At 48.2% G+C, this 22,742-nt stretch overlaps 1 long non-coding RNA gene across 1 annotated transcript; it reads left to right on the top strand.

Moving 5' to 3' along the window:
• Nucleotides 1–321: 321 nt before the first annotated feature.
• Nucleotides 322–19,065, top strand: LOC122104831. Its single transcript, XR_006146985.1, has 3 exons — nucleotides 322–398; nucleotides 8,936–8,942; nucleotides 19,053–19,065. It is a non-coding gene; the product is annotated as an uncharacterized LOC122104831 (long non-coding RNA).
• Nucleotides 19,066–22,742: the final 3,677 nt, after the last annotated feature.

Here is a 22,742-nt window from a genome sequence, read left to right on the forward strand (position 1 = left end):
AATCAAAGCACCATCAGAGGGACACCTGGGACAAGTGTAGGCGACCAGATAGAGGAGATGGATGCTCACCCCCAAACAGACTTCAAAGGAATGGCCATCACCTATCAACACACAAGGATACTAACTACACCTCACCAGTGCCAGGACTAGAGGAAAGCAATGAGACACTTCTCTCATGGTCATGCAGAGATGGACCTAGCATGGTGACAAATCTAAGCTTACCTTCTCACACATTTTTCTCCCCAGCCTCCTTGCTTGTGCCTTTCTACCCTTGGTCCCACCCATCACACTAAAAAAAAAAAATGCTGGACCAGGTTGAGCGCTGGTGGCTCATGCCTGTAATCCTAGCTACTTGGGAGGCTGAGACTTGAAGAGCACAGTTTGAAGCTATCCCTGGAGTCTGTGAGTGTATGAGGAAGAGAAGAAGGTGATGTGAGAAATAAAACATGAGAGTATCTTGTCCCGAGGGGTCAAGGCTTCTGGGTACCTCTGTGATTCCTTCTCTGACTATGTTTGCAACTTATGAAAACCTAGAAATTCAGACTTCTTGCCTGATTGAAACCTCCTTGGCCCCCATTCAATCTGGGCCTAGGACTGTGCCTCTAAGAGAAACACTTCTCTTTCTAACCACCTAATGCCTTGAACTGATTTTACTGTCTTCTCTTTCCTCTCTTAAGGCAAGTCTTTCCTGTCGGCTCTTGGGACTATGTAAATACATCTGTGTTTTACTCATTTCAGCTCTATAGTGGTCTGAATCCTGGTGGGCAGACTACAGCCCAGGCATCCCTGGGGGGCCTGATGGCAGCAAGTCTTCCAGGTTTGAAGGTGCTGAGTGTCTGCAACCATTAGGATTCCATGCACAGTGCAGAGCATCTCACCTCCTTGATGAAATTACCCACTTACACAGATGCCTGTCTGCCTGGTGGCACGCTGGCAGAATTCCAAAAGGCCTATAACCTGCTCTGGGGGAGAGGGGGCAGTTTTCCAGGCAAGACACCAGGCCCCACCCACCATTCACATAGACTGGGGCCAACCAGAGCCCAAGCTCTTCCCAACCCAGGCTGGTATGGGAGATATACATACAGGACAGGGGGTCTCTCTTTTTCTCTCCTTTCCAGAGCACTCACACTCTGTTAGAGTGTGCCCCTGCCTTTCTGCTTGTCTGTCTGCTTTTTGTCTGCTTGTCTGCTTGCTTAATCAATAAAGCTCTGCCAAGTTTTCTGAAAGACAGAAAGAAAGAAAGAAAGAAAGAAAGAAAGAAAGAAAGAAAGAAAGAAAGAAAGAAAGAAAGAAAGAAAGAAAGAAAGAAAGAAAGAAAGAAAGAAAGAAAGAAAGGAAGGAAGGAAGGAAGGAAGGGGAAGAGAGAGAAAGAAAGAGAAAGGAAGGAAGAAAGAGAAAGAAAGAGAAAGGAAGGAAGAAAGAGAGAAAGAAAGAAAGAAAAGAAAGAAAGAGAGAGAAAGGAAGAGAGAAAGAAAGAAAGAAAGAAAGAAAGAGAAAGAAAGAAGGGAAGGAGGGAGGGAGGGAGGAAGGAAGGAATGAAAGAAGGAAGGAAGGAAGGAAGGAAGGAAGGAAGGAAGGAAGGAAGGAAGGAAGGTGAGGAAGAGAAGAAGAGAGTGGCCTTGGTCTCTCCAGTACTTCCTGTCCCTAATCTCTCTTCCAGCAGCCCATTTCTGTTGGGATACAGAGAATGGAGGGGGTACCTAGCATCCACCCAAGTATTTCAACAGTCTATGGCTGACAATTTGTCTCAATACTCTTTAAGAGTTGAAGTTCAGTTGAGTGGCTCTTTGGCTGTGTGCAGTGGCAGCTGGGTGTGTGGTTAGTTGTCTGGTCCTGGGCTGGGTTGGCTCATCCCAGACTGTTTGTACTGGGTGGGAGTGGCCGAAAGACTGGGTTCTTTAAGAGTTCTCTCTCCTTTCCATGTAGTCTTGGGTCTTGGCCACATGGCCTGACTTTTACATGGCAGTTCAGGACCCCAAAAAGAAGAAACTCAGGCTCACTCTGATGTGGGACAACATCATTTCTCTGGGTTTTGTTGTTATTGTTGTTGGATTGATTTACAGGCCATCCCAGATTCCTCATTGGAGGGGACCACACAAGGCCATGAATTCCAGGAAGCAGAATCCATTAGGGGTCATTTTGACTCTCCCACTAACAAGGAAGAAATCTGTGATGTTGACCAGAAGATCACACAGATCGTCTGAGGAGGAAGGACTTGCACAAATATTCAAATGCATATGCCATGCAACACACAGACCTGTATAGTCAGAACACACAAATGCTGAGATACTCCTTCATATACAGAAAAACATGGCATACATACACCCTCACATCCACACTGACATGCCGTGTGCACATGTGCTCACGTGCGTGGGCACACACACCAATATCTTATGTTCTGAAATCCTCATCCAAGCTCTGGATTATGGCCCTTGAAATAAGACAGGGATGACAAATCCATGGACACAGTTTACAGGTGGAAGAGAAAACATACTTTCCTGCTGGCTGGACAAGACAAGATGAACTCATGACGGGTTAGCTTTCTATCACCCCAACCAAATGTCCTAAATAATGAAATTATGAAGAGAAGAGGGTTATTTATGGCACTTAGTGTTGGAAGCTTCAGTCCTTGATTGTTGGGCCCCACTGTCTTGGGCCTGCAGCAAGGCAACATGTCATGGAAGGGACAGCGGGAGGTGACTGAGCAAAATCTTCTCTTTGAAGCAAGGAAGTGAAAGAGAAAGACAGACAGACAGACAGACAGACAGACAGTCCTCTTCAGGGGAATGCTCCCAATTACAAAGGACTTTCTACAAGGTTCTCAAAGATTCTATTACCTCCCAGTAACACAGACCAGGACCAAGCCTTTAGCACATGGCCGTGAGAAGACACTGACCTAAACCATGGTAAATGAGAATGGGGTGAGCATATGAAATATCTGCAACGTGAGTCATACTCAAGACTGAAAAGGAAACACCAAGCCATTGCCTAAGCAGGTGTAAAGCCCTGGATGTGGGGTTTAAGTATCCATTTAATATACATGTGTGGGGCTGGGAAGGTGGCTCAGTGGTAGAGCACTTGCCTTGCATGCCTGAGGCCCTGGGTTCGATTCCTCAGCACCACATAAGCAAAAAGAAAAAAGCTGGAAGTGGCGCTGTGGCTCAAGTGGTAGAGTGCTAGCCTTGAGCTGAAGAGCTGAGGGACAACGCCCAGGCCCAGAGTTCAGGCCCCACGACCGGACCCCCCCCAAAAAAATAATATCCATGTGTGTTTGTTTAACAGAACACACATCTGTGATACCCATTCACATATAGGTTCTGGTTGGGCTCCTTGATTTTTATCGTAAAAATATCCCATCTACTCTGTCAACTGTCAAGATGTGAATATCTGAGAAAAACCTGCCTGGCAGGCTCTTTCCAGAGAACACAACCTCTCACTCTCTGCTGCCCTTGTTTATCAAAAAGTTTGCCAGAGTAATGATATTCACAGTGGGCTACCTGAATGTCAAAAATTCCATCCATTTTTTTCAGCTACTCTAAATTCTACCCTTGGATAAAATTCAGTGTGAATACCAGAAAGCCAGCTACGGAACTTGCACATCTCACTTTCTTGCTGCCTTTGAATTGTGATCCTTAGATCTTAGCCTCCTAAATAGCTAGAATTATAGGTGTGAGCCACCAGTGCCTAGATATTGCCAAACTTTTTGTCTTAATGCTAGCACTCTACCACTTTAGCCAAAACATGTCTGGCTTTTTGATAGATTTGTGGAGATAAGAGTCTCACATACTTTCCTCCCGAACTGGCTTCAAAACACAATTGTCAGATCTCAACCTTCTGAGAAGCTAGAATTACAAGCATGAGCTACCAGTGCCTGGCTTTTTGGGGTCTTTTTAAGATTTCCAGCTCTGTGTTGAAGTTCTCATTTTGTCTGTGCATTGTTTTTTTTATTTCCTTTAGTGGTGCATCTGTGTTCTCTTTATAGCTTCTTAGGCTTCTTTAAGGTGATGACTTGGAATTCTTTGTTGAGTACTGTATAACTCTTTCCATTTCTTTAGGAACTATCACTTGTGCTTGATTTTGTTCTTTTGAGGGTGCCATGTGTCCCTGATCATTCATAATCCCTGAGGCCATGTATTCATTAGAAGTAAGCTCCTCTTGCGGTTTTTTGAGACTGACTTCAGCAGCAAAAGTCTTTTACCATGCAGCCAGCCCAGAGATACCAGGTGGGCCAACTGGTGGGGTCTTCAAGTAAGCTTGCCATTGGAGTCCTCAAAAAGAGTTACCTGGTAACCTGAATCAGCATGTAGAGGATCTGGATCCTAGATCCACTGCTAGAATGGCAGGGGCAAGCCCTAAGGCAGACTCACTGAAAAGGACCAGTTGACTAAGACTGTAAAGGTAGCCCTGAAAGGACAGGAGCAAACCTTAGACTTTTATCCATAGGGGCCATCCTGGTGCTGGGCAGGTCTTGAATCTATGTGTAGGGGCTGAGCTGGCCTGATGCTGAGCTAAGCCTGGTGTCTAGATTCACAGCAATGGACCTCCGTGGGAGCTGGTGTGGAAGCTGAGCACATGGGCCCTGGGGCCTAGGACCACAGGGCCAGCCTGCTTCTAGGGCAAAGCTAGAGGAAGGGCCCAGGAGGAAGAACAGCAAATTTTTAATGAAATAGAAGAGATTAAAATCTCAAGATATATGGCATCCAGTAAAGGTTAATATATTGCTCTGTGACACTTTTGTTTCTGTCGTATATAGGAGTGTTTAACTAGAAAGAATATAAAATTAATTTCTCACTGTGAAATGTATGAGAAAAATAGAAGGAAACGCAGGGGCTGAAACTCAGTAAGCTAAAGGAAGAATTGTGAAGCTGAGAGACTGGAAGAGGAAAAAAGAGCCAGGCCATGAGGAGCAGCCAGTGCAGTAGTAGAAAAGCTAGTGACCCAGTAACACCAGAGCTAAGAAGACAGGGTTTGCCCAGGCAGAGGATCCTAAGAAGGACAACACCAGGGCAAGAGATGAGCCCAGAGTGCATAATAAGCTGGACCAAAGTGATGGCCACAGGGATGAGGACCAAAGTTTGATTGGAGAGGGTTTATAAAAATAAAAAAATAAAAAAAAAACAGGATAGAAGGTGAAAAGGAAGCTTTTTTTGTCATGGGGTTTTAACTCAGGGCCTGGGCACGGTCCTTGAGTTTGTTAGCTCAAGGCTAGTACTCTTCCACTTTGAACCACAGTTCTGCTTCCAGTCTTCTGGTGGTTAACTGAAGATAGGAGTCTGACAAACCTTTTCCGCCCCGGGCTGGCTTTGAACCAATATCTTCAGATCTCAGCCTCCTAAGTAGCTAGGATTATGGGAGTGAGTCACAGGCGCCCAGCCTGAGGAAACTCCTTTCAACAAGTGTTGCCGTGCAAGAGAGCAAAATAAAATGGGGAAACATTGGAAGAGGGCTGGGGTCACGTGAGAGATGCAAGTGACCCTCTCTGTTTGGCTCAGTTCTAATCAGAGACGCCTTCAGACCATCTCCCCACAAATCCAGGCTCCACCCTAGAGGGAAGTGAGCAATTGGACAGGGTTGTCCTAACAACTCTGTCCTCCAGGCTGGGTACTCTCTTCAAGGACACAGAGGAGCACATTTCGTGGAGGAAAGGTAATGTTGGGAGAACAAGTCCTCACTTTAGAGTCAGGTAGGAGGCCAGGTCACTCACTGCCAGGTGACCTTGGGTGCTCACATGCCTCCTGTGACACTCAAGCCTTGTCAACTACATTGCAGGTTGTTCAGAGAGGTAACGTAGCAGTTTTCAGAGTGTATGCCATCCAGTTAAGTGTGCAGTCATCAAGTTCAGTGCACTGGTAACTCTGCTGGGACCATAGATGCAAGGGGCAGGTACATGGTATGCAAGACCCACCAGAAAAACTAAAAACCAGCAAAAACAATCTGCCAATCCCCACAATGGCAGAAGCTTTCACTCCTTAACTAGACCAGGTGCCTTCCCCTACACAACAAAGCCTGGTTCTACTTAGCCTGGCACCCCAGCTCTTTCCAGTCTGGCCTTCAGCCTGGCAGCTTCGTATAATGACTAAGAGCCATTTTGAGTCATCAGACAGTCTTTCCTGCTACAGAATTCTCTGAGCCATAGGACAAGGCAGGGATAATAATCTCAGAGTAGGGGTTGGATGAAGGTCAAGTAACAGGGTGCATAAGATGCTGGGCACAGGGTCAAGTACAAAGACTGCGCTTATACATATATCCAACGTTTTGTCCTCAAACCACTTCTGCCATCACCATCTGCCTCTCCCAGAAACTCTGCTCCCCCTCACTCAAGCCTGCCAGCACTCTTGGAAATGCCATGCCTTTATTCCCACTTAGCCCTATCTCATGGCAGGGGGTGGGGGGAGGTGAGGGAGGGTGGGAAGTTGTCCCTCCTCCCACTTCTCTGCTCAGCAAGCTCCTACTCATTCTTTCAGGCACATCCTAATGTTACTCTCTCTGCAAGTCTTCCATGACTCGCCAGTCAAAATGAATCAGTCTCTTCAAGTGGTTTTTAAATTTTTCTTCTTCCATATAGGGCATTTTGATTTGTACTACAAGAAGTGTTACAAGCATGTGTGTATGTGTGTGTGTGTGTGTGTGTGTGTGTGTGTGTAAAAAGTACACATGTATACACACATACACGCATCTATTATTAGATTCTTGAAGAGCAAGAACTAGATCTTTATTTACCCTTAATGCTTTACATAAGAAAGGCATTCAGAAGATACACTGAAGCCAGGCTCTGGTGGCATGCCTGAAGGAGGCTGAGATCTGAAAATTACACTTCAAAGACAGCCTGGGAAGGAAAGTACTATCTCCAATTAGCCACCAAAAATCTAGAAGTGGAGCTGTGGCTCAAGTGGTAGAGAACCAATCTTGAGCAAAAAAGCTAAGGGACAGATCCCAGGGCCTGAGCTCTAGCCCCAGTAACAGCATAAAAAGAGGCAGAAGAGAAGGAGAAAGGAGGAGGAGGGAGGAGGGAGGAGGGAGGAGGACACATCATTGAAAAAGTATGTGAAGATGGATGGAAGGATGGATGGATGAACAGATGGATGAATGGATGGATGGATGGATGGATGGATGGATGGATGGACAGATGGATGGATGGATGGATGGATGGATGGATGGATGGATGGATGGATGGATGGATGGCTAGGTAGGCATTGGGCCATTTTCTTGTCCACTTCAACCCAGACATCAACCAAGCTCCTTGAATATGTCAGACTGCACAAAAACCCAGACAACAACTCAAGAGAAGAGTTAGCACCAACCACACAGCTCCTCTGGATAGGGGAGACGCCATGGACTTAGAAACCTGGGATAAAGAATTTGGAGCATCCCCAGAGCCAGAGAAAAACCACTCAGGGAGAGCCAGGCTCCGCACCAACCTGCAAGGAGCCTCAATGAGAGAAAATGATTTAATTATCAGAGTGTCACCAAACAAATTGTACGCCTCATTTTGGGATACTTAATGCTTATGGTAATTAACATTACGAAGAATTTTTTTCTTCTTCTTTCTGCTGTTTATATTTAGTTTAACCACTCACAATCGAGCTAAAATTATTTCAACTAATTTTAGGTATTCTCTTCCCACTGCCCCTGCATTTCTTCCCCCAAATGCAATTTTGAACTTCAGAGAGAAGCAAATGCAGGACAAATTGGAATCAATGTTGTCTTTGTCTTGCCTAATAAGTGGCTGCCACACAGAGGAATGCAGAGCTGCTAATTGGCCGATCTCAATGGAAAAGAGACAAAGGTGGTGGGAATGCTGGGGGATTAATTACAGGGCCAGCTTCTGGGCCCTGGCTTCTGCTACTCCTGCCTTACACAGGGCAAGGGTGGGCTTCCCCACCCGCCTTCAGACAGGCCACACACCCAGCACATGTGAGGGTTAAGGGAGAGAGGAAGGTAAGGGTCACCATAATGGGATCAGGGTGTGTGGTGGAGGTGGTGAGTATGGGGGTGGGTACCCTGTATGCACCTGCTTAGGAGGGAGGTGTGTCTCCTTGATGGAGAAGGAAACTGAGGTTCAGAATGGGGCATCTTTAAGGTGGGTAAGCAAAACTCCAAAAAGGCATCAACAGTGCCCTCAAGCACATCCAGTTTTTCCCTGGAGAGGACCTAGGAGCTATCCACCAGCCAGGTTCTCACCACTGACCACAAACAGTTCTGCTGCCCTGAGACAGTCTTCCAGCCTTCCCTCCTGGGCATGGAGACCTGGGCCATCACATAGCCTCCTTCAAGTATCCTGGATATCAAGTATCCTGCAGAGGGATGTGGACATCCTCTAAGACCTCCATGCCCACGTGGTGATGCTAGCAAGCACCAAGGCATTGCCAACTGGATGCAGAAGGTGGCACCCAGCATCATGGAGACCAAGATGGCTTCTGCCCTAGCACAAGTACTCCACATAGATTTGCAGCTTGGTCCCAGATTTGCCGTCTGAGCAGGCAGGCATTTCACAAGTCTGCCCCCCCCTCCCCCACTGTCTACTGCAAGGCTTCTGGGTAGATTGCTACTGTGCATGTTGCCCTTCTCTAAACACAGCTTGATGCATGCAGAAACCAAGCTGAAGCTGGCATGGCTCTATGTTCTGGTTTGGCCTGTTTCATTTGAGGTTTTTAAACCTGCAGTGTTCTGGGCACCAATAGCTCATGCCTATCATCCTAGCTTCTTGGGAGGCTGAGATCTGAGGATCTCAGTTCAAAGCCAACCTGGGCAGAAAACTCCACAAGGCTCTTATCTCCAATTAAGCAACAAAAAGTCAGAAGTGGAGCTGTAGTTTAAGTGGTAGTATACCAGCCTTGAGCACAAAAACTCAAAAACAGTGCTCAGGCTCTGAATTCAAGCCCCAGGACCACCCCCACCACCCACCCCCCCACCCCCCGCCAAAAAGACCTCACAGGGCAAAGGTGACAGCAATTTATTGAAGGGATTATCTTCAAGCCTCTACAATGCAACAGAAGACTTCACGTGTACAGTTGCATTTTATGTTAATAGTTATCCGCAATACCTGTGTTGTTACAGGAAGTCCCTCTGCCTCAAGCTTCCATAAGAAGGCTGCCTGCCATGGTACAGAGGAGAGACTATCATTTTTATGTATATTACCTAAGACAAATTATTCCATGTTTTTGTCTTCATGTTTTTAATGTTGTCTGTTAGGGCTCCCCTTTTTTTCTCCCCATTTAAGATAAATGGAGGCATTTCATCTTCCTAGGAGATGGGGCAATCAGGGCTGACTTGAAACCAGATTGATAAAAGCATGTGTCTTCATTGAACATGGTGGTACAGGCCTGTAATGTCAGCACTGAAGGGAGAGAGGATGCTCCAGAAGAGAACTGAGCGTTGGAGACCAGCCTGGACTCCATAGTCAGACTCTACCTCAAAATAACACAAAAACTCAAGCAAACAAAAAAAGAGCAAGGAAGGAAGGAAGGAGAAAGGAAGGGAGGGAGGGCAACAAAAGAATGAGCTACTGCTCCAAGCTGTGATCTAACTTATGCTGTTCCTGATTTTTGAGCCTGCACAGGGTGCCCTTCCCTGAGGAGGTTGGCACAAAGCCCTGGTTCAGTGGGCCACATACAGCCACGGGGAGAATCTCAGGGGAGCCTGCTGAGAGGAAGAGGATTTGTATTCTGTCCTGATTCATCTCAGGCCCTGGACCTAGGAGAGTTGTGCACACCAAACACACTTCCCCTGGCTGCCACCACTCCACCCAGGGCCACAGAAAAATATCAGCATTGATTTCCAAGCCATTTCCTTTGCTTTGTCCTCTGGGCTTCCAAGATCTCCTGGAGCAACAAGGCAGTGTCTGTGGTCTCCCTTTCCCAGAGCAGAAATCAGGAGGACAACCATCAGGGGTTTGGCCTAGTTGTGTTCAGATATTAGATTGGTTCAGTCAGTAGCCAGGCCCAGTTACCTTTCCCTCCACTAGAGAGAAAGCATTAGTGGATAAATCAGTTGCATTTGGGGAGGGTCCTGGGGACTGAGTGTGTGAAAGTATTGTTCTTCTTCTCAGTACTTGAAGGCACAGCACCATGACTGTTTCCATTTTACAGATAGGCAAACTGAGGCCTTAAGGAATCAGATGAAAGCACAGAATCCAGAGGAAGAGCAGGAAATGTCCATGTAGGTCTGTTTCGCTGTGTAAACCTGTACTGCTTAGTAACTACTGTATGAGGGTGAGGGGAGGAAGGAGTTCAGTCCCAGGGAACTTTCTAGAATATCTTTCTTTTGTCTGAACAGCCACCTCCTTGTTTTCCCTCATGCCCTGACCTCTGGGCTCAACTCCACACTTTGCAAGCAAAAGAGAAATCTCAAATATTAATGCTCGTAGCTAATGCTCTTTGGTAAAGATAATTTCAGCGTGTTAAGATATTAATGTTCATTTGACTGGTATCCTTTCTCAGCATTTCTGAGTAAACACATCTATTTAGGACTGATTGATTTTTGTAATTGTGCTATTTTAACCTAAAGTAGGACACTGTGAGTCACTTATTCAAAAGGAGAAATGATTCGGCTGTGTGTGTGTGTGTGTGTGTGTGTGTGTGTTAATTTTTTTTTCTTTTGTGCTTAACTTGAGAAGAATATTTGAAATTCAAATAATGAGGTATTCATACTGAATTTGCCTTCCTTATGCATAAGGTAAAAATAAAATAACAAATACAGTAGTAGCAGTCAGGCACTGGTAGCTTATCCCTATAATCCTAGCTGCTTAAGAAGCTGAGATCTGAGGATCACAGTTCAAAGCCAGTCCAGCCAGAGAAGTCTGTGAGATTCTTAACTCCAATTAACCAGCAAAAAGACAGAAGTGGAGCTGTGGCTCAAATATAGAGCTCCATCCTTGAGAGAGAAAACCATAACAACAACAACAACAAGAACTAAAGGACAGTGTCGGAGGCCCTGAGTTCAAGCACCTAGGACTGGTACCAAATAAAAGATCAGATCATTCTGTTCCGCCAGTATATAGTGCTAACCTTCATTTCCACATTTACCTCCAAAATTTAAATAGAGTAACATTTAAGGGAATTACCTCAATTCTTCAGTACATTTGAAAATCAATTAGGAGAAGCCAAATGATACTCCTGCTTTTTACTGGGAGCCTGTCTTCTTTCCTCCCAGCCCACAGGAACCGCAGCCCACAGCTGCCTGGTAAACAAAGACCAGCTGTCACCTCTAGAAGCTGGCTTGACAGTGCACTGATCATCTGCCTGCCACTGAACCCACCCCTTTCCCAGGCAGCTTGGCTTACCTGCAGGAGCTGGGCCTCCTGTGGGGCACTAATGGTGCCCCAAAAGCACACACTATCTTTGCAGCCAGACAGAGACCAGCCTGTGTCTTGGGACTATGTGACCCTGGGTAAATCGCATCCCTTCTCTGAACTGCACATGTGTGTGTGTGTGTGTGTGTGTGTGTGTGTGTGTGTGTGTGTGTGTGTGTGTGTGTGTGTGTGTGTGTGTGTGTGTGTGTGTGTGTGTGTGTGTGTGTGTGTGTGTGTGTGTGTATGCCAGTTCTCAGGGCCTGGGTGCTGTCACTTAGCTTTTTCAGCTCAAGACTGGTGCTCTACTACTTTAGCTACAGCTCCACTGGCTCTTTACTGGTTAGCCAGAAATAAAAGTCTCATAGATTTTCCTTTCCTGTGCTGGCTTTGAACCTTGATCCTCAGCTCTCAGCCTCTTGAGAAGTGAGCATTATAGGCATGAGCCGCCTGTCTCACTTTCTTTGGCTGCAAGGTGGAAGCAGTAAGGTGTCCATCTGAGTTGTCCTGAGAACATGATGATGTGATCTTAGCTACAGGAATGAACCTCAAAATGGACTCCTTTCCAGGGGAGCTCACTCTCTAGGAGTCTTGGGAAGGGAAGTCTAGAGAGCCTTCACCTTGTTCCATAGCTCGTCTGCATCTTCCTTTCTGTGCACTGCGCTGAGAGGCCAACCTGCCTGGGATACCTTGGGGACTCCAACAGCATTCTGTTGCATGTGACCACAGGACCTCTGGAGGCGCTGGAGGGAATGTATACTGAGTACCCACTCTGTGTAGTAATCCCAGGTTGATCAGTCATCTAACTGAAGTTGCTAGCCACTCTGTCCAGGACTTTCATGGGACCTGGTGACTGCTCCCCACTTCCTCCGTGTTGGCCCAGAATAAGTAGCAGCTCAGCTATCACCAGCCCCTGGATGCCAAGTGCTTCCAAGGGTCCTGTCCACTGCCCACACATTTACAAATGGTCCTAAAACAAGTCCCATTTACCTTATCCTACCAGGACCTTGATGGAGTTTCTCCTTTCTTTTGTCTCATTCCTCTAGTACTTACATGATGGGGAAGGAAGTCCCAGGAGAACTGGAGGTTAAAAAATGCTATCTTCTCCAAGAAGCCCCACCAGACTAGAGCAATAGCATCTCCCTCTTCTCCTGATTCCCTGGGAATTATAGGAGTCTTACCTGCTGCTTTGTATTGTGATTAAAGTATATCCACAATGCTACAGAAACAAATTGTGATGTCTCTTTGCAAATTTTCTATTCTAATGAAACAGAATTACTGCAGCTTTTGCTGACTTTCTTGATGCCAGGCCCCCAGGTGCACAGATCTTATCACCTGAAGTGTCCTCAACTCCTCCATAAAAATACAGCCACTCCAGAACCTGGCCCACATCCTGGTCTGCAGCTGCTGACTGCTGGTGGTGTGGGGTACGGGGTAGGGTGGGGGGGGTAATTCTGATATTCCTTGTCTTCCTTTGTTTCCATCTAAACTGAGTTCTTGGAGGAGAACAGAGCAGGTCAGTAGACTCCACAGGCCCCAGGGGACTCCTGGACTCCAGGGAGAGATGGGAACTGACTTAGCATTTGCTTTATGGAGGCTGCAGGTATGTCCTAAGCAATGATATGCTCTGTCCTAGATAAGGAGACAGCTTCAGGGAAAAGTCTAAAATCCAGGTATGCTATGGGAAAATGGGGTAAGCTTAAGAGGTGAAGTCACAGGTTGCAGCAGCAGAGCCCTGGGACACCACAGAGAAGAAGAGGGAGGAGAGAGAAGGACAGAGCAAGATGGATGAGCACCAGGTCCAGTTTGCATTGCTCATATTAAGCACCAGCAGGTCAGATTCCATGCCAAGGTCTTTGTACACATTCCTGCCAAGGGAGGTGGGTAGCTTAAGGGTGATGGACTCTTCCAGCTCCACAAGCACCCAGGCCTGGCTCCAGCTTCTCCTCCCAGAGGCTGGGGGTAAAGAGTAAGGAAAGCATTCAGTAGCAAGACACGCCCACCAGAGTCCTTGGAGGCATGTCTGTGCCATCCTTCCATCTTCAGTGGTCTGGAGGGCTTGGCTCAGCCCCCCCTCTGCCAGCCTCCCATCTTGCAGTGTTGATCCCCAGGGTACAGCATGGACAGGGGCCTATCTCCACAGGCAGGCCCCAGCCAGGTGTGCAATGCAGTGCTAAGCAGCCTGCCAGCCCGACAGATGGCAAAGCGGAATCGTCATCCATCACCACTGTAAGTGGCCAGCTCCCCTCCTGGTGCCCAAGACAAATGGCTTCTCTCCTCCCTCCCCTCCCAGTGTCTTCACCCATTACTGCTGCCTGGTAGCTGGGTGGAGCCATTTACTGGGCCAGTCTTGAGTGCACAGTTGGGAGGGAGGCAGGGAAGCAGGGAGTGTGCCAGCCCTGGGGAGAGGGTGGAGGAGGTGCTGGTGCGCACACATGTGTGTGCATACACAATCTCATTTGCCCAGAGCACCCTGGCGGACCCCATCTTCACAAGGCAGACTTATGCTTGCCTCTCCACCTTGGCCTGTCTGTTTCAGAGATGGCTTTTGTTCCTCCACTAGAGATGATCAGACAGCCCAAGGCTTCTGGGACAGGCTGGATATCAGCAACTGTGTCCATTTATCCACATGTTTAGGCCATATGGCAGGATATAAACAGACTGAGTGTCAATCAAATGCAGGTCATGTGCCAGGCCTCTTGGCAAGCCATTGGGTCAGAACACGGTCACACCATATATCAGGCCACACGTTAAGATATGGCTAAGACCACCTGTCAAGCTGGGAGTCCCCACCTGATATCCAGAATTGAAAGCCAGCCAATGGAGCCAATAAGTCACTTGAAATCTCTGTCCAAAAGCTGTGTCCTCAAGAGAAGCGCAAGCACTGTGTCATGCAGTACTCTCAGAGCCCTGAATTGAAGACTGGGCCTTCTAAAGCCTTCCTGTGGAGGGCTCCATGCCGGCCAGGCACTACCTAGAGGATTTTTAGAGAGCCCCTAGCTCTACAGGACAGCTAGGGTGGTGGGGATGGGTCAGGACAGCAGCAAAGCCTAACTTTGGAGGCCCTAGTGAGGAGTTTGGAGGCCAGAGGAGTTGAACTTGCAACCAGGCTACTCAGGAGGCTGAGATCTGAGGATGGGAGGTTCAAAGCCAGCCTGGGCAGAAAAGCCTGTGAAACTTTTATCTCTGATTAACCAACAAAAAGCTGGAAGTAGAGCTGCAGCTCAAGTGGTAGAGCACCAGCCTTGAGTGGAAAAGCTAAGGGACAACACCCAGAGCCTGAATTCAAATCCCAACAGTAGCACAAAAGAAAAAGAGAGGAGGGGGGAGGAAGGGAGGGAGGGAGGGACAGAGGGAGGAAAGGAAGGAAGGAAGGAAGAAGGGAGGGAGGGAGAAAGGGAGGGAGGGAGGGAGGACTTGGTAAATAGAGATTCTCAGACTCTAATGTTTCCACTTACAATGTTCTTGGGACCAGTAAGGATTTACAGAGCACAGGTCAATCTATGGATGATTGGAAACAAGGAAGAGTGCAGGTACTTCTGCTAATGGCTAGCACTGTCACTGAGCTCCACCCCCAGCCCAAGGCAATCTCTAAACCAGAATAAACCTAACATCTAGCCCATGTTTTCCAATGCTGGAGACAAGCTGAGGTCAATCTGGCTTTATCTCTCCCTCATAGCCCAGAGAACAGGCAAATGCCTAACAAAACAGGGAATGGCAGATTCCTTTCCCCATAGCTTTAACTGTCTATGGGTTCCCATGCATGAGCCAAGAGTTTAGTGACCAAAGCTGTGGAGGAGAGAGACCCATTCTGTTCTGTCCTACTCAGAAAGAAAGCCCAGAAGAGGAAAGTGTAAGGTCTGAGCAGGGACACCTCCCTCCCTCTTGGCTAAGTTTCCGCCCAGTATCTGTTACCTAGGTAACTGGCAGACCTGGAAGCAGTCATCTTCCCCTCCTGCTAGGTCACATCCTGGGCTACCTCTGGTCACATGCCTCCCACGTGACCTTAGGAGGGTCCCAGACGCTGAGGTCACATCCGGATCCAGTGTGGCCACACCTCTTCCTGTCCCTGGCCTAGATAAGTTCTGGCCCAGGGGTGGGTCACCCCCCTTTTTCCTTTTTCAGCCATGCCTCTCCACCATGCATGGGGGGTGGGGGCAGCAGTTTGATAAGTAAACTTCTTTTCCTGCCTGAATAGTGCGTGGTATTCTCCTCATCGGCTACCTAATGAAACCTACCTATTTAATATACCTTACAGAAAGCAGAAAGGAGGTCGATAAAATATGTCATGAAATCGTACCAGAAAATGAGAGCACTCCTGGGTTCCCAAGGTGCATCTGTAAGAGCAGCAGTGTTGTCAGAAGGAACAGAGAAGAGCCTCATAGCAACTCCCTCTGGGGCCCCTCTGCCCCTCTACCTCCCCCTCAGCCCAAGCCATCCTGGCTGGACACCCTGCCCCATGCACTGGAGATGTTAGGCTTCCCGGCCTGCTTTAGGGAAAGCCTGAAGCAGCAGGGGGAATCTCAGGGCCACACTGGTGCCTGCTGGACCAAGCTATTACTGGAGATGCACGGGGAGGCCATTTGGCCTTGCTGGGTCAAGCCATAGGCTGGGCCCCTAAGCCCAATGAGAACTTTATTCCAAAGTCATTTCCCAAACTTACGTGTTTACTTCTGGAAGAGAGGTGCTACTTTGTGGTTTTCCAAGACAAAGCAATCGGTAATTTTCGCACACTCTCAGAGCAGGTGACAGCTTGCTTACAACACCTAATTCATCCCCAGTGTGGCTTGGAGTTGCGCTTTAACACATGCACCAATAACACATCACAATAAGGTTAGAGACAGACACTCCCTCCTTTCACCCCACACAAGGCTTTTTCTGGATCCAGCCATCCAAGAAGGAGCCACGCCAAACAGACACCTCCAGCGAGGGCCTTGGAAACCAGCAGTAGGAAAAGCTCCCTGTGTAATTTCCTCTTGGACCATGTACCACCTCCTCACCCCCTCCTCAACTTAATTGCAGGAAGAATTGTTATGCTAATTAGCATTATTCACCGAGTTAACAGAGCGCGGGCTCTAAATTTAGCTTTGCCTGCTGCAAAGGGTTCTGGATACTTTGGGAGTTGGCAAAGCCACTGGTGAGGAAGGATGGAGAGAAATCTCTGGTTTAGGGCTGCCTGGTGAGGCTGCAGGAGAGAGGTGGGCAGGGGAACAGGGGTCCATACCCCACCCCTACCCCTCCCATCCTGCCATGAAAGCCTGTGTGAAACTTGCTCCTGTGGGGAGCAGTGTAGACAAAAGAGAAGGGACATGCACATGCCCCCTTTGCACGGGATGCCCAGGCTATGATGGGGAGCAGCTCTGGCTTTGGTGTCACACTACCCTGGGGGTCAGGCCTGCCTGGCTTATGGACTCAGAAAGTGGAATGTCCTCAGGAAAGTTCCTTTGCCTATCTGGGCTCAGAGTCTTTGCTAATATTGGGCATCAGAGCAGTTAATTTGCAGGGTTTAAAGTGATGGTGTATTTAAAAAAATCACAGAGCAGGTCCTTGATCTGAAGGCCAGGGACAGAGAAAGGGGAAAAGACAATGCTCCCTCCTCTGCCTGGAGGCCCTGGGAAAGCAAGACAAGCCCTGACAGAAGCAATGCCCTTGGAGACTCTGGAGAAGGTCCCAGCAGGGGTGACAGGTGCCTCCCCCCGGAAAGGAGACAGTGACCAGGCAGTGAACAGCTGAGATGGACCAGAGGATATAAAACGGGAGACCCGGGAGCCAGCACCACATGGGGCTGCCCATTTCATTCTCTTTCACTTCCTCCTCCTCCTCTTCCTTCTCCTTGCCCTGGTAGAAAATGGACAAGACCCCATGTGGCAAAAAGGCAACCCAGCCAGGGGTCCTAGGTGGGGGCTTATACTAACTTACTAGAAGCTAAGAGACTTTCCTCAGTTTCCCAGACATCTTACTCTCACTTTCAAATAAGCTTTGTCTCTGTTTCCACTTTTCCTACCCCACAATTCTTTATTTGATGGAGAAAAGAATGGACTCAAAACTCAAAGGCAACAGCAATCAATAGATGGGATGATGGTGATGGAGGAAGAGGAGAGAGAAGGAGCAGAAAGAAGAAAAAGGAGAGGAGGAAGAAAAAGGGAAGAAGAAAGAGGGAAGAGGAAGAAGAGAGGAGAAGGAGGGAGAAAGGAGGAAGAGGAGAAAAAGCAAGAAGAGGAGGAAAAAAGGAGAAAGAAAGGAGGGGGAAGAGAAGGAAGAGAGGAGGAAGAAGGAGGAGGAGGAGGAGGAGGAAGGCACAGCTCTCCCCCATCACCACCAGCCTGAGAGGAAGGAATTGCTAGTCTCCTTTCATGAACAAGGAAACTAGAGCTCAGAGATCTCAGGGAACCTGGCCAGGGTCAGAGAGTCTCACAAAGTTGAGACCTGCCCCTAAACCTGTGTGGCTGAAACAACTGCCCGTCACCCCCACTGTCCCTGGGTCCTACTGAAATCCCAAGGGAGGCTTAAGCACTAGGGTCTGGTCCCCAGCGGTTTTTGTACTTAGCAAAGCTAAACAGGTGCGGAGCAGCCCCCTGCTGTGCAGGTCTGTGACCTGCCTCCCCTCCACCCCCACCCCCCAGATACAGCCCCAGAGTTACCACAGTCAGGAGACTCAGGCTCCCGTCCCTGCTCCGATCTTCCTTGCTATCAGCCTAAGCAAGTCTCTGGGTTTCTCTGAACCTCTGTATGCTCATGTCTCAACAGAAGAATATTCTTCCCTAGCAAGCTGCTGATGCAGATTAAACAAGATAATGTGATGTTGCTGATGAAGCCGCAAAGTGTCACACAAGCGAGATGAATTACTACTGTTATCTCTGAGTGTGGTTCCAGGTGTACAGCTGGAGGAGAAACTTCCAGCATCCATCCTCCATTCTTCTCATTCTCACTCCATTCTCTAGGCTGACAACTTAACTCTCAAAGCACCATCTCTGGTCCAATTCTGTGTCTCAAGCTCTAGACCCAACTCCCTGGTCCCTCCCAGACAATATGGTCCAGGGCATCCCCTGGCTATTGCCTGAACTCACCATCCCCCTTGAACCATCTTCACAAATGATGCCAACTTGTGCCCACAGCCAAACTTAGAGTAATTTGGGGGCGATTCATCCCAGGCATTGAAGTTGGCCATGAAGTACTCTCAACTCCACATCCTAAATAGCCTATGATTCCAAACACTGCTTCTTGGCTCTTAATGTCATCCAGTCCCCCAAATATAGCCATCCTGGGTGTCTCTGTCCCCCAGCTGCAGAGGGGAGAGGAAAAGGTGAGCATTCCAAGGGTGTTCACCTGGATGCACAGGACGGAGGCATCCCTGGCTGGAACCCCACTTTGTGTCCAGTCCTGTGTTCTGCCCTTAACAATCACTACCTCGTCTACCCTTCACTACATTCTCTGAGGCTGAGCCTCTTACTCTGTGGGGAGGCAGAATAATGAGCCCCAGATGCAGCCATGTCCCAATCCCTGGAAAATGTTATCCTACCTGGCAACAAGAGACACGGTTAAGGATCCTGAGATGAGGATGAGGAAGTGACTCCAATTATATGGGTTCCATGTTTTCACAGGGTCCTTATGAAGGGAAGGCAGGAGGGTCAGAGTCAGAGGAGGAGATGTGATAACTGAAGAAATGATTGGGGCCTGGTGCCCATGCCTCAAGCCTGTTGTAATCCTTGTACTCAGGAGGCTGAGATCTGAGGATTGAGGTTCAAAGCCAGCCCAGGAAGGGAAGTCTGTGAGACTCTGAATCTCCAATTAGCCACCAGAAAACCAGAAGTAGCACTGTGTCTCCAAGTGGCAGATCACTAGCCTTGAACAAAAAAGTTTAGGGACAGTGCCCAAGCCCTGAATTCAAGCCCTATAACAGAAAAAGAAACAGAAGGAGGAGGAAGAGGAGAGGGAAGAAAGAGAAGGGAGAGGAGGAAGAGAAGGAGGAGGAAGAGGAAGAGGAGGAAGAGGAAGAGGAAGAAGAGGAAGAGGAGAGGGAAGAAAGAGAAGGGAGAGGAGGAAGAGAAGGAGGAGGAGGAGGAAGGAGAGGAGGAAGAGGAGGAGGAGGAAGAGGAGAAGGAAGAGGAGGAAGAGGAAGAGAAGTGAGACTTATAAAAAGTGAAGATAATAAATCTATGTGTCAGCTAAGCCCCTAAGTCTGCTAACAAATACACACCATCTCCTTTTCACAGAGGGAACTGGGACACAGAGCCTCATGGTCTGCCCAGCGTTTAACAGTGAACAAGTGTGCCCTGACACCAGAGTCCTGAATTGGAAATCTCATGAAGAGGAAGATGGAGACAACTAGTCTGCTGGGAAACCTGGGATGAGTTCCTCATCATTGGAGGTGTTCAAGAGACTGGACAATTGTTTACCCAAGTGTTATAAGATTTTTTTTTTCCTATCAGGATGTGTTTACTCCAGAATGGTGGTTTTCAAATCACTTAGTAGCAGAATTTTATCAGAAGATAATTCTTTAGTTTACTGAATCCTTAATTAACATAATATAGATTAAAAAAAGGAACTCCCAGTTCTGAGTCCCAGATATGAGTCTGCCCTGCCCTTCAATCCACTCCTCCCCCAAACCCCCAACATCCCCCACCCCTGTCCAGGGGCTTCTGCAGCCCACTTGGTTAATGGAAAGCACTTCCTGGCAGCTTTTTAAGGTTCTTCCAAATCTGAGGTCCCTGGAACCTGAGAATCTCCTGGGAACCCCTGAGAGGAGGTGGAGGCAGGAAAGGTTTAAGAGCCAGTCCAAGTCACTACTAACGATTTTTAGTTACTTAATTCTCCTAGAGCCTTGACAGGTCCCCATAACTTAGGGTTTATTTGCTTTCTCTTGAATGTCACATATAATTCTTGTCGAAATGTTTATTTGCCTAATGCAACTTTTAGTGCCTGGGTAATTTATTCTCCCTATTTGTCAGCCAAGATGAAGGAAGACTACTTTTAGCCTTTGCCTCCATTATGGAAAGGAATACAGTGGATCCCCATCTCCGTCACAGCAGGGGGGCCTTGGCTGTACACACCTCTCCCGGAGATGAGCGAAGCCCATTGGGCTACACTTTCACCTCCCGCCCCTCCCACCCAGGCTGCAGGCTCAAATCCATCCAGATACTGCAATGCTATTTTCTTCCAAAAGAGCAGCCAATGAAGAGGAGAATTGTATCTTCGCGCACCCCTGGGAAGAGACAAAAATCAATTCTCTGGATGCAGTGTTGTTTCCAAATCAAATCAATTCCATGAGTTGTGAGAGGATTCAACTCAACCAACACTAATTGAGCGCCTACTATGTGCCAGGCTTTCCACAAAGGGATTCAGCAATAAATAAGCTGGGTGTTCCTGCCTTCAAGGAGCTAGGCCTATTGCAAGACAGCCAGGTAAACCAGTAATGGCAATGCAATCATGGCTGTAATGGAGAAGCCCACGGAGCCAGAAGGCTGGGAAAGGAATGCACGAGGAGGCAGTAACCAGCCTGGCCCTTAGAGCTGGCAAAGTTGGCAGAGGCCATATGACATGCAGCTTCATAGGTTCCAGTGGGGAATGAGCCCCGTGATAAGGAAAGGCAGATTGGTACCAGCTGATTTGGGGAGGCGGGAGGAGGGGAGACAGTCCTCAGGGGACACAGGCTGCAGGGGTGAAGTCAGATCACAGCCGGCCTTGGGTGCTATCCAAGGACTTCAATATCATTTGTGAACAATGGCAAGCCAGGCAATAGTTGGTCCTAGAAGATAATCATGGTAGCTGTATGATGGTGATCCCAGCTTAGACTGGAGCCTGGTGCCTTGTGATGACCCAGGAGAGAGATGGGGAGTTCATCTGAGGCAGGGTCCAGGAGTAGGGTCGCCAATGAGGGCATACCATACCCTTGCACAGATCAGGCAGCCACTCTGGTTTGGTTGTCTCCTCACCACAAACACCTTAAGGGAGGCGGGATTTATATTGGCCTGCCATGTCACAGATTTCCATCCATGGATCCACACCTGGCTGCATTGCTTTAGGACCCAGCCAAGCAGAAGCATCATAGAAGAAGGGTGTGGGGAGAGGAGAAAAAGGGCTAGAAACAGACCCTTCAAATCCATGCCCCCAGTGATGCACTTCTCTAACTCAGCCCTGCCTACTAATAGCCCATGTAGCTATGAACTCATCAGTGAATTAATCACCTAGATGAGGTTAGAGTCCTGGTGAGCCAACCACCTCTCAATAGCACCACCAGCTGGTGGCCAAGCCTTGGGGTGGGGGTGGGGGAAATATTTCATATCCATATTATAATAAACAAATGAAAGGGGTTCAAGGGTGCCAGCCCAGTACAGGAAGCACAAACACAGATCAGTCCTGTGTCATGAAGAGACCAGCTCTGCACATGTCAAGTGCATGAGACAGTCAAAGGAAGAGGGCAACCTGGTAGTTGTTAGAAAGGAAGATCCAGGAATTCCTTCTCTGTATCTGCTGGCAACGCTGAGCCGGGCTGGGCAGCAGGATTTTCCCATTCCAGAACTTTGCCCTAGCCCTAAGAAGTGGACCCAGCTCCACTACATCCCAACCCCCCTCCCAAAATCCCTTTGCCGGCTCTGGTTAACACCAGCACAGCCCTAGACAGGAGTAATCCTTCCAAGAATGTCCCTAAGCTTCGTACTCCTTTCAGAAGTGAAGGAGAAAAATACACAAACAGAAGAGAAATGTGGGTGCCCAGAGAGCTCAGAAATCTAGAGGAGCCAGACTGAGGAGGGAGTTGTGAGCACATCAGGAAACACACACACACACACACACACACACACACACACACACACATCGCCATCTTAGCTTTCCCAAGACTTTCACCCTCTCCAGAGCCAACGGTCCCAAAGGCCTGGACAGGTCAGATGTGGTCAGTCCAAAGAAGCCCTGGAGTACAGACAGGACCACTCATCAAGCGAATAGCCACACATACTAGCATCCAGAAACTTCTAAAGGAGTCTAGGTCTACTGGAAACTCACCAGAGTAACAAGGGAAGACCCAGCCGTGGCCAGGGGTGTGCCTGGGAAAGACTGGAAGGTGACCAGCAAAGACAGCTCACCTGGGCACCCTCGTGCAGGAAGGGATGGGGCCCTGGGGGCCTGATGACTTGAAATGCATTCTTCAAAGTCAGTCTGGGCCTGAGTTCAAGTCCTGGCTCTGCAATTGCCACCAGTGATCTTGGAGAGAATCACTGGGCCTGAGTTTTACAACAGAAATGACCATAATCGTGTCTGGCTTGCCAAACTGTTAGGAAAGTGAAGTGAAGGACATTATGCGAAACACAGTGTTCACCACTTCATAAGCTCTCAAGCCCTCCCTAAGGTGGGTGGTACTTATTTACCATTTAACCACATCATCATTATCAAAGGAGCCACAAAAGCCAGACTGTGAGACCTCTCCAGCCTTGTCCTCAGGAGTGTCGCCAAGGCCATCCTT

Source organism: Dipodomys spectabilis, unplaced genomic scaffold (genome assembly GCF_019054845.1).
Source record: "Dipodomys spectabilis isolate Male_0828 unplaced genomic scaffold, ASM1905484v1 ptg000002l, whole genome shotgun sequence".
Taxonomy (NCBI): Eukaryota; Metazoa; Chordata; class Mammalia; order Rodentia; family Heteromyidae; genus Dipodomys; species Dipodomys spectabilis.